At 47.1% G+C, this 18,505-nt stretch overlaps 1 protein-coding gene across 3 annotated transcripts in view; it reads left to right on the forward strand.

Moving 5' to 3' along the window:
- The window catches only part of CACNA1B (calcium voltage-gated channel subunit alpha1 B), a gene marked incomplete at its 3' end in the record, with an annotated part of 192,444 nt that overhangs the window by 11,093 nt on the left and 162,846 nt on the right, over window positions 1-18,505 (forward strand). The window lies entirely within an intron of this gene.

Raw genomic sequence — 18,505 nt, forward strand, 5'->3', positions numbered from 1 at the left:
ACAGGCTGTCCGGCCTCGGACCCGGAGCTCAGCTGAGGTGTGCCGCGCTGCCGGCTCTGGTCCCGGGTGCTGGGCCCCCTGGGGCTGCCGCCACCTGGTGCCCACAGGATGCCAAGCCCCGAGTGCCTCTGAGAGGCGGCCCGGGGCAACTGCTCACCTATCCACGCATCCTGTGCCTGGTGCACCTGCAGAGGTCACAGGAGGTCAAGTCCATGCCTGGGGAGGGCGGGAGCGTTCGCCCCTGGGTGGTGGGTACACCTGCAGCTGCCTGGGCGCTGTCTTCCTGCTTAGCTCCAGGCGGCTCCGCTCACCCCCACTTCACACCGCTGAGCCCAGAGCTGCAGACTCACCTGGAGGTGAGAATGGTTGCTAATGTCTCCTTGGGTTACTAGGCCTGGAGCCAAAGCCAGTCCCTGGCCTGGGGAAGCGGACGGGAGAGCAGGTCCTTCTCGGGATGGGCAGGCCAGGCCTCATCTCCACCCAGGGCCTCCCCACCGCCTGCAGCCCATCTGTACTCACACTGACCTGGAACTCGCAGGTCCCGCTGGTCACCTGTCACAGGCCCCTGGGTGTCCTCTCGCTCACGCAGCCAGCGCCTCGCTGCTGCCCCACTGTGCCCCTCTTTCTCTGGGTCTCAGCCTCCCCCCAGGGGGGCCACTCTCAGAGCCGCCGACACTACAGCCCCTCCCGGAGAGAAGGAGCCCGTGTGCGCAGCTGGGCCCCTGCTTCCTGCGGGATGGGCTGTGCGTCTGTCTTCTCTCAGCTCACCCCACCTTCCCCACCTGGCGGGCCTCTCTGCCCTTTTCTCGCCCCAAGGGGCTTCCCTACTGGCTGGCTCCGTGACAACCCATCCCTGCTGATGGACGTTCCCCCCGAGAACTGTTAGTTCAGGCGCTGTAACAGAGGCCACAGACGGGGGTCGGGGGCTGAGACAGCAGACGTTCCCCGTCGCACCGTCTGGAGGCTGGACGCCCGAGATCAAGGCGCCCACAGGGTTGCTTTAGGCGAGGCCCTCTTCCTGCCTGCAGGCGGTGGCGTTCCCACTGTGTCTTCACGGGACTGCTTCTCCGTGTGTGCAGAGGTCCCTGGCTTCTCTTCGTGTTCTGTTAGAGTCATCCTATTAAATTAAAGCCCATCCTTGTGGCCTCGTTTAAGCATTTACCTCCTAAGAGCCCCATCTCCAAATCAGTCCCTCTGGGGGTTAGAGCTTCACACCGGAATTTGGGGGGTGGGGGTGGACGCGGTATCGTCCATGATAGGCTGTGCTCAGACCCCAGGCTCCTCTGATGAGCGTCCGTTGGCCCCACTGCCTCGGTGCCCCGGTTCCCAGTGTGCAGCAAATACTGTGGGATTGGAATCCAGCTGGGAGAGCAGGGAGCCTGCCCCGGCCCCCATGGGCACAGGGTGCCACGTGACTGACCCTGGGCGATCGTGTGGCTCCAGGCCCGGCTCTGCTGTGGCTGCCGTGTTGTGGGCCCGGGTGAGACGTCTGTAGGGCTAGTGTCTTCCTCCCCGCCTCACCTTGCGCTGACCGTGGCCCTTTCTCACTCCTCCAGGTCTGCTGTCAGCCTCCCGGCCTGACAGCACACAGCAGCACCAGACACTGAGGACGCGCTGCAGGCAGGGCTGCCCGCCCGCCCTAGGGCCCCCTCCAGCCTGGACTGGGGCAGGGGGCGGGGGGCACTGCTGAGCCCGTGGGAGGTCCGGGCGCGTCCTGGGCATGGTGAAGCCTCCGGTGTGAGGGTGGGAATCCCTAGGGAGCCGCCAGCACTGCCACCCCCTCTGCCTGTGGGCCCTGCACCTGCCCTCTCGGGCCTGGGTTCTGAGGGTCCAGCGATGGGGAGGGGATGGGCGTGAAGCAAGAGCTTCCTTCTTCCCATCACCTGATCAATTCTGGGACCCAGTGTTTCCACTGGGGTACAGTCTAAGGCCGGCCAGCCCCGCAACACACACTGATGCAAGGACACAGCAGAGGCACGTGCGAGACCCCTCCAGCCCCGTCCCTGCCCACATGGCCTGGACTTGGTCTCCATGACGGGCTCTTTCCAGGGGGTATGACCCCTGGGGCGGTGCACTTACTTGTGCTTCTCTGGATCCCCAGCCTGGGAGGTGGGCAGTGGGGGTGCAGAGCCCTCTGGTGAAAGCACCAGAGCAGGTGGGCAGAGGGAGGTGGGCAGCGTGAGCTCCTGAGACATGGAAGGGAGAATGAAAGATAGACGCTGACTCTTCCATGAAGTTTCCTGTGTGCTGGCTGGTCAGCTAATGTAATCATCCTACAGCCATCCTGGGCTAGATGCTGTCATTAACATCCCCTTTTAAAAAACTGAATATCTTATTGTGAGCTGATTGTAGATTTGCAACATGCAGAGAGGGCGCTGGGGGTGATGTCCTGGGAAGTTAAGATGTCGACAGTGGCACAGTCAAGACGCAGAAACTCCATCCCCACCGGGACCCCCCCTGCCGCCCTTTTGTATCTGCTCCCGCTTCACTCTGGTCTCACTGCTTCTCAATCCCTGACAACCACAATCCAGTCTCCAGGTCCATCATTTTGGCATTTTAAGAACATTATGTAAATGGCATCGTGCCTTTTGGGGTTGGCTTTGTTCACTCAGGATGATTCTCTGAGGACGACTGAATCACACTGTTGCATGTGTCTGTACTTTGTTTCTCTTTACTGCCCGTTGTCTCTTTAACTATTCACCTGTCGAGGGACGTGTGGGTTGTTTCCAGTTTTTGAAATATCACCCACAAGGCTGTTCTGCACATCCATGCCCAGGTTTTGTGTGAACATAAGTTTCCATTCCTCTGGGATGAACGCCCAGGAGTGCAATTATGGGGCCGTGTCGCAGTTGCATATTTAGTTTTTTAACAAATTACCAAAGTGTTACCCAGAGTGGCAGTACCATTTTACATTTTTTAGAATTCCCACCAGGCATGTATGAGTGCTCTAGTTTCTCCATACCCTCCCAAGAGTTTGGTGTTGTCACTGGTTTTTATTTTAGCTGTTTTGGTAGGTGTGCGGTGACACATCATGGTGGTTTCGATTGGAACTCCCTTAATGGCCAGCGATGTTGGGCATCTCTTCATGGCTTATTTGCCATCTGTGTCTCCATTTTGGGGGGCGTCAGTGCACGTATCTGCTCAGGTTCTACTTGGCTCGTTAGATACTCGTCAGGTTTCTCCCAATCTGTAGCTTATTTTTTCATCCTCGTAACAGGGACTTTCGCAGAGCAAACTTTTGAATCCTAATGAGGTCCAATTTATCAGTTTTTCCTTTTATGGATAGGGCTTGTGGTTTTGAGTCTAAGAACTCTTTTCAGCCCTAGGTCATGATGATTTTCTCCTATTTCTTTTCTGAAAGTTTTATCATTCTATATTTTATGTGTAAGTCTGGGATCCATTTTGAGTTCGTTTTGTGTCAGGAGTGAGGCTGAAGTTGAGATTCTCTTTTGTTTGTTTTCTTCCTGTGCGTGGCCACCCGGTTGCTCCAGCACTTGCTGGAAAGCCTGTACGGTGTATTTCCCCCGCTGAGGCGTTCTGTGTCTCTGCCAGCAGTCAGCTGAGCATGTCTGTGTGGGTCTGCTGCTGTTCTGTAGATCCGTGTGTCCATCCCGCCACCAGTTTCACACTGTATTGATTACTGTAACTGTTTAAGTCTCAAAATTGGGCAGACTCATTCCTCCCACTTTATTCTGTTTTTAAAAAAAGTGTTTAAGAGTAAATTTTAAAAAAAACTGTTTTAGCTATTCTAATTTCTTTGCTTCCATACAAATTTGGGAATAATCTTGTCAATGTATATGCAAAATCTTCACAGGAATTGTATAAAACCTGTGTGTTAATTTGCAGAGAATTGTTATCTTTACTATGTTGAGTCTTCCAATCTGTGGACGTGGTATGTCTCTCCATTTATGTAGACCTTATTTGATTTCTTTTTTTTTTGAATTTTATTTATTTATTTTTTATACAGCAGGTTCTTATTACTCATCCATTTTATACCTATTAGTGTATATATGTTAATCCCAATCGCCCAATTCGTCCCACCCCCCTCCTTTCCCCCCTTGGTGTCCATACGTTTGTTCTCTACATCTATGTCTCTATTTCTGTCTTGCAACCAGTTCATCTGTACCATTTTTCTAGGTTCCACATCTATGCGTTAATATATGATATTTGTTTTTCTCTTTCTGACTTACTTCACTCTGTATGACAGTCTCTAGGTCCATCTACGTCTCTACAAATGACCCAATTTCGTTCCTTTGTATGGCTGAGTAATATTCCATTGTATATATGTGCCACATCTTCTTTATCCATTCATCTGTCGATGGACATTTAGGTTGCTTCCATGTCCTGGCTATGGTGAATAGTGCTGTAATGAACATTGGGGTGCATGTGTCTTTTTGAATTATAGATTTCTCTGGGTATATGCCCAGTAGTGGGATTGCTGGGTCGTATGGTAGTTCTATTTTTAGTTTTTTAAGGAACCTCCATACTGTTCTCCATAGTGGCTGTATCAATTTACATTCCTAGAACAGTGCAAGAGGGTTCCCTTTTCTCCACACGCTCTCCAGCATTTGTTGTTTGTAGATTTTCTGATGATGCCCATTCTAACTGGTGTGAGGCGATACCTCATTGTAGTTTTGATTTGCATTTCTCTAATGATTAGTGATGTTGAGCAGCCTTTCATGTGCTTCTTGGCCACCTGTATGTTTTCTTCGGAGAAATGTCTGTTTAGGTCTTCTGCCCCTTTTCTGATTGGGTTGTTTGTTTTTTTAATATTGAGCTGCATGAGCTGTTTATATATTTGGAGATTAATCCTTTGTCCGTTGATTCGTTTGCAAATATTTTCTCCCATTCTGAGGGTTGTCTTTTCGTCGTGTTGATAGTTTCCTTCACCGTGCAAAAGCTTTTAAGTTTCATTAGGTCCCATTTGTTTATTTTTGGTTTTCTTTACATTACTCTGGGAGGTGAGTCAAAAAAGATCTTGCTATGACTTACATCAAAGAGTGTCATTCCTATTTTTCCTCTAAGAGTTTTACAGTATCTTGTGTGATTTCTTTCGTCAGTATTTTGTAGTTTTCAGGACTCAAGAGCTGTGCATGTTTTGTTAGATTTACATCTAAGTTTTTCTTTTATTTTTGCACGAGTACAAATGGTATTATGTTTAAAATTTCAGTGTCCACATGTTCACTGCTAGTATATAGAAAAACAGTACATTTTTGTATATTTATCTCTAATCCTGCAACCCTGCTGAATGCACTTGTTAGTTCCAGGAGATTTTTCTTTTTTTTGTTTTAAGATTCTTTGGAATTGTCTATGTTGACAAGTATGTCATCTGCAAATAGGGACAGTTTTATCTCTTTCTTTCCAATCTGTCTCCCTTCTCATTCCTTTTCTTGTCTTATTACACTGACCAGGACTTCTAGTACTAAATTGAATGAGAGTGGACACCTTTGCCTTGTTCGCAGTTTTAGGAGGAAAACATTCAGACTCTCCCCATTAAGTATAATGTTTGCTGTAGGTTTTTGTAGATGCTTTTTATTACATTGAGGCAGTTCCCCTCTATTCCGTTTTTTCTGAGTTTTTTTGTCATGAATCAGATTTCTTCTTGTTAGTATCAGGTTTCATCCAGTGCCCTTTCTGCTTTGGTATGATCTTGTGACTTTTTCTTCCTTTGCCTGTTAATGTGGTGGATTACAATGATTCATTTTTGAGTATTGAACCAGACTTACTTCCTGGAACAAACATGGTCATGGTATATAATTCCTTTTATATATTGCTGAATTGTATTTGCTAATATTTTGTTAAGGATTTTTGCATCTGTATTCATGAGGGCTATTGGTCTGTCATTTGTTCCCTTTGTTTTGTTTTGTTTTTGTTTTTTTGGTACTGTCTTTGTATGGTTTTGATATCAGGATAATACAAGCTTCCAAAAATGGATTTGGAAGTGTTCCCTTCTCCGTTCTATTTTCTGGAAGCCATTGTGTAAAAATGCTGTGAATTCTTCTTTAAACATTTGGTAGAATTCTGCAGTGAATCCAGCTGGGCCAGGAGAGTTCTTTTTAGGAAGCTCTAAACTTATGGATTCAATTTCTTTAATAGTTATAGGGATCTTCAAATGATCTATTTCCTGTTGAGTGAGTTGTGGTAGTGTGTGTTTTTTGAGGATGTAGTCCATTTAGTCTAAATTGTCAAATTCATGTGTGTAGAGTTGTTCACAGTAGTCACTCATTATTATCCTTTTGATGTCTGCAGGGTCTGTAGGGATAGCCCTGTCTCGTTTCTTACACTGGTAATTTGTGTCTTCTCTCTTGATCTCTTTTGGGAGGTTTAGGTTAGTCGTACTAGAAGTTTGTCAATTTTATTGATCTTTTCAAAGAACCAGCTCTTAGTTTCAATGATTTTTTCTTTCTTTTTTTCAGTTTTACTTATTTCTGCCCTTATTTTTATTATTTTCTGCATTCTGTTTGCTTTGGGTGTATTTTACTCTTTTTTTTCTCAGTTCTTGTGGTGAGAGCTTAGATGCGTGATTTGAGACGTTTCTTCTTTTCTAGTGTATGCACGTGGCATATTAAATTTGCCTCAGCACACTTTAGCTGTGTCTCACACATTTTAATATGTTGTATTTTCAGTTTAATTCAGTACCATGTGTTCTTAAATTTGCCTGTAGACTTTTCTTTGATCTGTAGATTGGTTAGAAATGTGCTGTTTAGTTTCCAAATGTTTGGAGATGTTCCAGTATCTTTCTGTTATTAATTTCTAGCTTGATTCCATGTGGTCAGAGAACACACTGTATGATGCTGATTATTTTAAATTTGGTAAGGTTTATTTTAGGCTCAAGATATGGTCTATCTTTGTTTATGTTTCATGGGCACTTGGCAAGAGTATGTACACTGCTGTTTTTGTGTGGCGTGTTCTATACATGTGGCTGAGATCCTGCTTGTTGGTGTTGCTAAGTCTTCTGAGTCCTTGCTGACTTGCTGTCTGGCTGTGCTGTCAGTTGTCGAGGTGGGTGCTGAGGCCTCCATTTACAGTTGTGCATTTGTCTCGTCTTCCTTACAGTTCTATTGGTTTTTGCTTCACACGTTTTTTGGCTCTGTTGTTGAGCACACACAGGCACACCTCGTTTATTGAGCTTCACTTTATTGCAGATAATGCGTTTTTTCACAGATTGAAGGCTTGTGGCAACCCTGCATAGAGCAAATCTATTGGCGCCATTTTTTCCAAAAGCATTGGCTCGCTTTTTGTCTCTGTGTCACATTTCGTTAATTCTTGGAATATTTCAAACACTCCTAAAAGATTATGGCTTGTTGAAGGCTCAGATGATGGTTAGCATATTTTAGCAGTAAAATATTTTAAAATTAATGTATGTACATTTTTTTAGACATAATGCTATTGTAGCACAATTAGTAGACTGCAGTACAGTACAAACATAACTTTTGTATGCACTGGGAAACCAGAATATCCATGTGACTTCCTTTACTGTGATGCTCATTTTATTGTGGGGGTCTGGAACGAAACCCAAAATATATCCCAGGTGTGCCTGTGCGTGTTTAGTGTTGCTGTGTCTTCTGGGTAGACTTTATTATTATATGTTCCTCTGTGTCTCTAGTAGTCTTATTTGCTATGAAGTCTACCTTATCGATGTTACTGTAGTCACTCCAGCTTTTGTTTGATTAATACGTGCATGATGTATCTTTTTTTATCTTTTTACTTTCAACTTGCCTGCATCATCATATTAGAAGCGAGTTTCTTATGGACAGCATAGAGTTGGGTCATATTTGTTCATCCATTATGCCAATTCTGTCTTTTATTTGGTTTATTTAGACCATTTCCGTGTAATATAGTTATTGCTCTGTTAGGGCTTAAGTCCACTATTTTAGTTTTTGTTTCTGTTTGAGCTCTCTGTTTCTTATTTCTTTGATTTCTTTTTCCTGCCTTCCTGTGGGTTATTTGAACGTACTTTAGAACTCCATTTTGATTTATCTACAGTATTTGTAAGTGTATCCTTGCAGAGGATTTTTAGTGGTTGCTCTGGGTATTGCATTATATATACATAATTTATCCCAGTCTGTTGGTATAGTTTTACCAGTTTGAGTGAAGTATAGAAATCTTATGCAACTTATGTCCCATTATCCTCTCCAATTTATAGTGTGATTATCTTAAGTATTTCCTCTACATGTATTTATTTATTTTTAAAATTTATTTATTTTATAATTTTGGCTGCGTTGGGTTTTTATTGCTGCACGCGGGCTTTCTCTAGTTGTGGCGAGCAGGGGCTACTCTTCGTTGCGGTGCGTGGGCTTCTCATTGTGGTGGCTTCTCTTGTTGCGGAGCATGGACTCTAGGCACACGGGCTTCAGTAGTTGTGGCACGCAGGCTCAGTAGTTGTGGCTCGCAGGCTCTAGAGCTCAGGCTCAGTAGTTGTGGCGCATGGGCTTAGTTGCTGTGCAGCATGTGGGATCTTCCCGGACCAGGGCTTGAACCCGTGTCCCCTGCACTGGCAGGTGGATTCTTATCCACTGCGCCACCAGGGGAGCCCCTCTACATGTATTTAGAACTGCATCAGAGTGTGCTATAATTTTTGTTTCAACCAGAAGCATAGTTTAGAAAACATAATTTAGGAAACTGTATTGTATTGATATTTGCCCTTATTTTTATTCTTTCCATTCTCCTTCCTTCCTTATGGTCAATGATTCCTTTTTTTCATCATATTCTTTTTATTTAGAGAACTTTTTAAAGTCACTCTTTGAAAATAGGTTTGCTGGGACAAATTCTCTTAGTATTTCTTCATCTGAGAATATCCTGATTTCTCCTTCATTCCCGAAAGATATTTTTGCTGGGTACTGGTGTCTAGGTTCACACTGCTTGTCTTTCAGCATTTGAAAATACTGTGCTACTTCCTTCTGAACTCCATGATTTAGGATGAGAAATTCACTGTCCTTTGAATTATTTTCCCTTACAGGGCTGTGTTTCTCTGGCTCTTCTGAGTATATATATATATATCCACTTCTATTACGAAAGTTTTCAGAGGATAGTTGGGTAGTACAATGAACACCGTATATGTTCCACCTAAATTCAATAAATTTTACTTTTGCAGTCTTTTTCCTTCCTGTATTATATACTTTGCTGTGCCATTGAAAAGTTGTCGGTGTTATGAAGTATCATCCCTGGTGTTCTAAGAACAGGGGTACTGGCCTATGTAGCTATAATAACATTATCATACCTAAGAAAATAATTCCATTATCACCTAATTTATTCCATTTAAAAATTTCTAATTGTCACAATCAAGATTTTTTCTGGGCTTCCCTGGTGGCGCAGTGGTTGAGAGTCCGCCTGCCGATGCAGGGGACGCGGGTTCGTGCCCCGGTCCGGGAGGATCCCACATGCCGCGGGGCGGCTGGGCCCGTGAGCTATGGCCGCTGAGCCTGCGCGTCCAGAGCCTGTGCTCCGCAACGGGAGAGGCCACAACAGTGAGAGGCCCGCGTACCGCAAAAAAAAAAAAAAAGAGGGGTCTGATGGCAGTGACCTGGAGGCATCTCCTCCTGGGGTTTCCATGGCTGCGGCGAGTGAGTGTCCTGGGTCACAGTGACCTCGCTGGTCGGAGCTTTGCTGCACTTGACCAAAGTAGTAGGCCTGTTTCCAGCTGGACAGAGCACTTCAGGCAGTCTAAGGGCACAGTATCCGCCTGGGGGACATCTTTTCCCAGCACAGATTGGGGGTGGCGATGGCCGGGGAGGGGCTGTAGAGCATCCCTACGAGGGTCACCCACTGTGCCCCAGAGAAGCTGGTGGCCTGGAACCCTTTCTGTCCACTCTGTGTGGCCCCCACCTGTCTTGCAGCCCTGTTTAGGCTGGGGAGGGTGATCACATGTGGCTGGACTTCCCTGTGCTTTGGGCAGTGACTATGACAACGTCTGTTGCGTGTGAGGCTGACCTCAGCGTGAGTCAGTGTGTCACTGTGTGTAACCATGTGGGGCACGAGGCACTGGGCCGTGTCCCGGCTCCACCTCTTGGGTTGTGAGCCTGGACCCGTGGATGTGCTGTCTGAACCTCGGTTTCTTCCTCTGTATGGTGGGGCTAATGGTGCTGACCTCCGAGAGTCCCTGGCACGTGGTAGACAGCCCATGATGTTGTTATTTGAATGAGATGTGAATGTCATGTTCTCTGGCATGGCGGCCCGCACATGCCAGGCCTGGCCCTTCTTCAACCCTGCCTGGGGTCTCTGGGGTTTGGAGCAGGCTCAGGGCCTCTAGTGCAGGGGGCCTGCGCTTCATGCTCAGCCCAGGCTGGGGGGTGGGGTGGGGAGGATGGAGGAGGCTGAGGCATCTTCGGCTGAGACCCACAGGCTGTCGCCATGGCAACAGCCAGCAGCCTCCTGGGCAAGAGCCAGCACCTGGAAAGTCAGTGACAAAGCAGTTCCTGGAGATGGTGCTTCCCCTGCCATGAGTCTGCCCTCAGCTCCCGTGTCCCCCTGGGCCTGACTGGGGGACTCGGCACCTGCCCAGCGGGAGCCAGGACTGGGGCGAGCAGGTGCTGCTGGCTTCCCGTGGAGCGCCCCCCCGGCCCCCCTCCATGACGATAGTAACAGTCCCCGGGGACGCTGCTGCTTTTGTCCCTGCCACTGAGTGCTGGTGGGTCCCGATGCTGCCGGGCGCATCTCCTGAGTGTCATCTCGTAGCAGCGTCGCCGTAGCCACGGGACCCTCACGCTGGCGCTTCCATGTCTCAGGTGAGGGACCGGACAGGCCGTGCCTTCCCTGTGACCAGGAAGACCCAGGCTTGGACTTAAACCCCGGCCACCTGCTCCAGGGTCCTGGGTCTGGTGTTCCAGGGCTGAGGTCCTCCCAGGCAAGCCCTGTGGAGCCCGGGGTGCTCACGTCTGGGTGGAGAGGACATGGCACCCCAGCCCCCTGCTCGGCAGGGCGAGCTCCCTGAAAGGGGCTGAGCGACACCCCTGAAACGCGTCCCTCCTGAGGCCCCAGCAGGGTCGGGACCGTGCTCAGCTCAGCCAGCTTGGAGCCAGAGCCACCACTGCGGGGGCCACAGCATCTCAAGGGGTCGAGTGGCCCCTGCACCCCAGGCGCTTCTCGCTGATTTGTTGCCCAAACTGAGGTGTTTTTGAGAGTCAGAGGGCCACCAGTAGCAGTTGTGCGGGGCCCGCAGTCCAGACTGAGGGTGTCCTGGGTGTCTCTGCCCCTTTGCTGACTGGATGGACTGGGAGCCTCAGGGGGAGCTCCCGGCTTGGCCGGGGGAAGGGCAGAGGATGACCCCCACCCCCATCGTAAAACAGACGTTGAAAGGCAGGGTGACCTTCTAGCCAGTATGTTCCATATGCGGCTACAAAGACCCAGCCGAGACCCCAGACTCTGGGCGGGTGGGGGGTGCCCGGGTCGGGGTCAGGGCCCCAGGCCAGCACTGCAGCGGGTGTTGCCACCTCTCCCCACCCCACGTGGCCGGGAGCACCCCCAAACTCAGGTGCCCGTGCGGGTGGGACTCCACACAGGGACTGGCTGATGTGTCTGCGCTGTGTGGGCCTGGTATCTGTGGTCCAGGCAGTGTGTCCGTGGCTCCTGCTGTCCACACTGGGCGCTTGGGTACCCGTGGGGCTGTGTGTCTGAGCACGTGCCATGCGCCTGTGTGTCCCCAAGTCCCGGCCATGTCTTTACGCCGTGTTGCTCCCTGTGCCGGGGTGGCCTGGGCCTGGGGTTGGGCTACAGTAGTCACTAGCTGGGTGAGTGTGTGCTCTGGGGCCTGAGTCCCTGCATATTTTAAGTAGTTGTTACCGTAATTTGCATGAAGCTTGCGTTTTACCCTTTTCTTATATAGCAGCGTATTGAGGTAGAGTCCACGTGCCATAATATTCACCCTTTTATAGCGTACAATTCGGTGATTTTTAGAGCATTTCCATCTCCCCGAGAAAGAAGCGCCTTCCCATTCGTAGTCACGCCCCGCTGCCCCTCCCCACCGGCCCCAGGAATCACTCATCTCCTGTGTGTCCCTGTAAACGAGTCTGTCTGGACACTGAATGTGGTGCCGTCATGCAATGTGTGGCCCTTTGCGTCTGGCACCTTTCACTTAGTACAGTGTTTCTAAGGTTCGTCCAGGAATCAGTTCATCTGTTTCTTTTAACGTTATTTCACAAACACATTAGGTCCGATGCGACGTGTTATTATGTGTAATGAGCACCCAGGGTTCCACTGTCGTTGTACACGAAGATGGTTCTACATGAGTTTTTAAAATTATTCTTAATCAATTAGCTAATTAATTAATTAATTAATTTATTCATTCACTCATTTATTTTTGGCTGTGTTGGGTCTTCGTTGCTGCACACAAACTTTCTCTAGTTGCGGTGAGCGGGGGCTGCTCCGTTGCAGTGCGCGGGCTTCTCATTGCAGTGGCTTCTCTTGTTGCGGAGCACGAGCTCTAGGTGCGCGGGCTTCAGTAGCTGTGGCATGCGGGCTCAGTAGTTGTGGCTCGCGGGCTCTAGAGCGCAGGCTCAATAGCTGTGGCACGCGGGCTTCGTTGCTCCGCGGCACGTGGGACCCTTCTGGACCAGAGCTCGAACCCATGTCCCCTGCATTGGCAGGCGGATTCTTAACCACTGCGGCACCAGGGAAGTCCCTCTACGTGGGGTTTTGATCTCAATAGTGTGATGTCTATCTTTGTAACTTGGTTTCTGACTTTTTCATTATTTTGATGGGGCAGATTCCTAGAGCAGACTGACTGACAGTGTTTAGACGTTTCATGGCATTTTATTTTGCCAAGTTGTTTTACAAGTGGGACGCATTAGTTTACATTCCCACTATTTCTATTTAGATCATTAGTTCAATATCAACTTCACCGCCACTGGGGGTTGCGTTTCTAGAGCTCTCGCTCGTGTATCGGGTGTAGAGCCCACTTACAATTGTTGCTGTTCCATCTTTCGTTTCGGTGACCGATGGTTTGGATGTGTTTGCACGTTACTGAATTGTGTTTACTTTTATGAGTTATTTGTGTGGATTCTTTGCCGTTTAGTTTTGGAAACGTCAGGGCTTCTTCACTAACATTTATTGAGCACGTACTTCCTACCAGGAGCCTTGCTGGGTGTGGGCTGAGAAGGAAGGCCCCCAGCCCTAAGCCAGCCCTGCCCTCCCTGCAAGGCTGACCTCCTGCCTCGCTTTCCAGGATTTCCTAGAGCCTAAGACTTTGGGAATAGTAGTCACCAAAGTCCTAGGTCTAGGAAGTAGTAGGATGTATGCTATAATTACCCTTTTGTTATTGTTGTTAATATAACATCTTTAATTAAAGTACCTCCAAGTTATTTTATTATTTTTAAAAATGTCAATGGAGGGTACACGTTTTCCTTTTCTGTATAAATAAAATATATTGATTTTCTCACTTTAAAATGCTCATATTGGAAAGAGTAAAAACAATGGCCCACAATCCCACCGTCCTGAGATAACCACTATTAATATTTTGAGCTACTTCCTTCCGAGCCTTTTCTATGTGTAAGTTTTTAAAATACACAGTTGGTATCGTACACCAGGGGCATAGGAGCAGGCTGCCTCGTCAGCTGGGCAGGGTTGCCCACGATGCCATGCGAGGGGTCCCCAGCGGGCACCCTGCACACAGGGGCCTGGTGTCTGAGCATCCTCCACGACTGAGCATGCGCTGAAGACACGGTTCTTCTGCCGTGTGGACTGACCCCAGTCACCCCCTTATTGTTGAGCATTTAAGTTATCTCCAATTTTGCTTTTATAGAAAAGACCAAAATACACACATACACCTGTGCCACACCTCTGATTATTTCCTTGGGAGAGATGCCTAGAAGTTGGACGGCAATAAATCATATTGAAAAGCTCTTCACTCTCCTGTCACTCGGTTATGCTTCCTTTGTCACATATTTAAGTGCTTTTGTGTGTGACACGTGCTGCTTCTGCTTTGATTTGAACCCATCTGGCCTGTGGTCTAGCTGTTGAGCTCAAAGTGGCATTTCAGTATCTCATGAAACAAAACCTTCTCTCTTTGCTCTTCTTTTCTGAATATTTTTTTGCCTATTTAGTTTTCCAGGTAACTCTGAAATCATGTTGCTGTAGTCCAAAGAATTCCTTTTGGGAGGTTGTTTCAATTATTGAGAATCTCTAAGTCAATTTGTGGAGAATCAAAATCCATGTTTTTCTGCCCATCCAGGAGTAGCATGTATCTTAACATGTGTTCGACGCTCCCCTCTAGGTAAATAAAGTCTTGTAGTTTTCTTGGTGTAGGTCACTCACATTTTTTTTAAAAAAATTAGTTAGTTAATTATTTATTTATTTATTGGCTGCGTTGGGTCTTTGTTGCTGCGCGTGGGCTTTCTCTAGGCGCGGCGAGCGGGAGCTACTCTTCGTTGCGGTTCGCAGGCTTTGGGCGGGGGCTACTCGGCTTCTCATCGCGGTGGCTTCTCTTGTTGCAGAGCACGGGCTCTAGGCGTGCGGGCTTCAGTAGTTGCGGCACGCAGGCTCCGTAGTTGTGGCTCGCGGGCTCTAGAACGCAGGCTCAGTAGTTGTGGCGCACGGGCTTAGCTGCTCCGCGGCATGTGGGATCTTCCCGGGCCAGGGCTCGAACCCGCGTCCCCTGCACTGGCAGGCGGACTCTCAACCGCTGCGCCAGCAGGGGAGCCCCGGCCGCTCACAGTTTAAAGTTATTCCTCAGTGGTTTGCGTGTGAGGCCATTGTGGTTGAGCAGTTTTGTTTCATCAGATTTCCGACTGGCCACGTTTGGTCCCACTTCGGCTTTGGGGAATTTGCGCTCTCGTCGTGCTCCTGGGCTTGGCCCCTGCAGGCCACTCTGAGGCGACTTGCGCTGGTCTCTGTTTGCTGATTGATGGTGAGCTTGCAGCCAAGTTTTGTTTTTTTTCCAGCCCCGATTTCTCAGCACTGTGATGACAATATCTAAAGGTTGTTGTTTTTCTATAATTGCTCTTGTGCTGTACTTTTCTCTGCTTTCTGTCCTCTGTGGAAGTCGGCGGGGGGAGGGTGAGACTTGCAAACCTGCAGGAAGGGGTTCAGGGTGATGTTCCTGACCAGCGGCCCGCACAACTTGAGTGGGTGTCAGAATCACCTGCAGGGCTTCCCTCAATCCTGGTGCCGGGCCCACCCTCCGAGGGCCGGTGGGCGGGGCCCAGAGTTCACACCCGCTGCTGGTCCTGGGATGGTGCTTTGAGAAACTCTGCTCTCGACCAAGTTCCTGGGAGTTTTATCATTATCTTCCAGAAATACTTATTTTATCTATTCCTTCCCTTATGTCTTATTCATATTCTGTTATGTTAGCCAGAACTCTTGATATAAGATTCAATGAGATTTATGATTTAAAAGGAAATCCTTCATGATACATGTGGGTTTGTTGGTACTCTTGAGAGTGGATTTTGTGCATAGAAAATTTTTAATTTCTAAAAATCATCATTCAGTTTATTAACATGACAAATCCAAAAATGTAATTCCTTTAAAGAAACTTTAGATTCAGTTTGTGACAACATGGATGGATGTTGAAGGCATTATGCTAAGTGAAATGAGTCAGACAGAGATAGACAAATACTGTACTTATATGTGGAATCTAAAAGAAACCCAACCCACCAAACTCATAGGAAAGGAGGTCAGATTTGTGGTTCCCAGAGTGGGGATATGGGGTCGGGGAGGGGGAACTGGAGGAAAATGGTCAGAAGGTACAAACATACAATTTACAAGATACATAAGCCCTGGGGATGTGATACGCGGCGTGGTGACCGTGGCTCACACTGTATATGATCTACAGGAAAGCTGCGGAGACAGTAGATCCGAAGAGTTCTCATCACAAGGAGGAGATGTTTTTTCTTTTTTTTCATTGTATCTACATGAGATAATGGATGTTAACTAAGCCTGTTGCGGTAATAATTTCGCAATATATGTAAATCAAACCACCATGCTGTATGCCGTAAACATTTATAGTGACGTATGTCAGTTGTTTCTCAATAAAACTGGAAAAAATATTAACTGTTTTTAGATTCAGCTTATGAAAAATTATATCTATACATTTTGCAATTTTTAACAATCACTTTAAAGGAGACGCTAAGTAGGGTTTTTATTCCATTTCATAAGCTTAGTGTAAAACATTTAATATTTCATTTATAAGTTTATTGTAACTGGACTTTCCTAGGTACTTAAGTTCTGTATATCCAGCTAATTAGAGTGTAAACATGGTGATTCATACATTTGCTTAAATGTTGCAATACTGTTGACAAACTTATGAAGTTTTCAACTTAAAATCACACGTCTAGGGCTTCCCTGGTGGCGCAGTGGTTGATGCAGGGGACACGGGTTCATGCCCCGGTCCGGGAAGATCCCACATGCCGCGGAGCGGCTGGGCCCATGAGCCATGGCTGCTGAGCCTGTGCTCCGCAACGGGAGAGGCCACAACAGTGAGAGGCCCGCGTACCGCAAAAAAAAAAAAAAAAAAAAAAAAAAAATCACACGTCTAAATCAATTCTTCCATTACATTGAAAAATTAGAATCACAGGGCTAATGTGATGCTAAACGCAGGCCTGTTTAGCGTGTTAATGCGTTCTGATAAATTCTTTTAATCCTAACTCTGTACTGTTAACACAGAAGGTTTGATTTTCATAAACATTTCTGTATTTAATTCTGATTCTTCCTAGGAGTTTAATATTGCTGATCCACTAAGGAAACTGTCATCTTAGAACAAATGAAACTGAATTTCCTTCCCTGGTGGCTCCCGGGTGGCCTCCTCGGAGAGCTTTCCCAGGCAGAATGAGGACGGCCCCCTCCCTGAGCACTGGTGTCGTGGCAGGACCTCTCACTCACAGGGTCTCCAGCCCCAGTGGCTGTAGTCAGCTTGTGGCAGGACCTCACTCACAGCGTCTCGCCCCAGTGGCTGTAGCTAGGTTGTGCTTTACTCCATGGGGCTGTTTCATCAGTTGGGTAAATCTTGTGTTTTTATGGTTCTTACGACTGTAGACATTCCTGCCTGGGTCTGAAAACTTTCGTATTCTTCATTCAAAAGCAAAAAGTTGTCTTCCTGTCCCACAGGCCCGTAACAACAATGCCGTGGCAAAACGAGTTTCTGCATCGCGCGTGTCTGCCAGTGGCGTGGCCTCTCAGGTCATTTTACTGACATGTCAGGGTTGTGGCAACCCTGTGAATGTCATGATGCCTGGGAGACAGGAAGTCATAGGCGGAGGGAGGGATGGCTTTTCTTTCTGTGTGATTTGTCTCCTCCTGGGAGTGGCCGTGGAGCTTCTCCAGTGCCCTTCACCGTCCGGATCGTTTCTGTCTTTTGCGGGCAGCATGCCCGTGTGTTGTTTTAAAATGTGTGTTCCCCTCCCTCACACCTCCCTGTAAATGGGCTCTTAGCTTTGGAGATTTGTCTTAGAGAAATAAAACATTAGATACAGTTGAAGTCTTCTGATTACAATCCCTCAACCAAATTCTCCTTTCTTTATCTGTCCTTCTCTTTCACCTTTTGGTGGCAACAACTATCCTGATTTGTGTTCATTATCCAGTGCGTGTGTGTTGGGGGGAGGGCTTCCAACTTGTGCTAAAGATGTCCCTGTTGATAAATAATATGCAGTCTTGTTTGCATGGTTTTAATTGTTTGAGTGTGTATATGCATTTAAACCTAGATACGTAATGGTTTCACAACTTGCCTTTTTACCCCTTCACATTGCTTTAAGCATTTCCATGTTAATACGTGTAGTTTATTTAATTTCACGTGCTCATCATATTTCACTGCAGTGATGTTCCATTGTATGCATGGACCACATTCATGTTTTCTCTCTCTGTGCGATGAGCAGTAGGTGATTCCTGTCTTTCACTATTAAAGACAGTGCCACAACCAACATGCCTGTGTACATTTCTGCAAACGTTTGGGAGGCCAGTCTAGTCCATATGTTCATTTAAAACCTTCCTAGAGGTGGCCAAATGCTCTCCGGAACGATTCTACAGTTTTCGCTTCCACCAGCAGAGCCGCTGTTCGGCATCACCAGCTGTAACACTGTTTGCTAAACAGGATGTGGAATGGTCTCTCTTTGTTAGTTTAATTTGAATTTCCCTGATTGCCGGTGGTTTTGAACATCTTTTCTCTTTTGTAATTTGCTTATTTTTCATATAGGTTATGTGTACTTTTCATCTGAATGTATAGGAATTCTTTATGTATTCCGGAAACCAGTTCTGTCAGCTTTTTGCATTGCAAGTGTCATTTTCTTTTCACTTTCTCTATAGCTGTTGTAGTATAGTTTCAATTTTATTGTAGTCAGATTTATCAGTGTACCACTTTATGGTTTGCCATTTTTATGTGTTCTTCAGAAACCCTTCCTGAACTCATAGTCATAGAACTGTTCTCATGTCTTTTTGTTTTGTTTTTCCAAAGTTTTGAAGTTTGCTTTCTGCACTGAGGCCTACTTTTATTTTCCAACTTTAAAAATTGTGGCAAAATACACATAACATAAAATTGAGCATCTTGATCACCCTTAAGTGTGCAGTTCAGCGGCATTAAATACAT

Source organism: Stenella coeruleoalba, assembly GCF_951394435.1.
Source record: "Stenella coeruleoalba genome assembly, chromosome: 7".
NCBI lineage: Eukaryota > Metazoa > Chordata > Mammalia > Artiodactyla > Delphinidae > Stenella > Stenella coeruleoalba.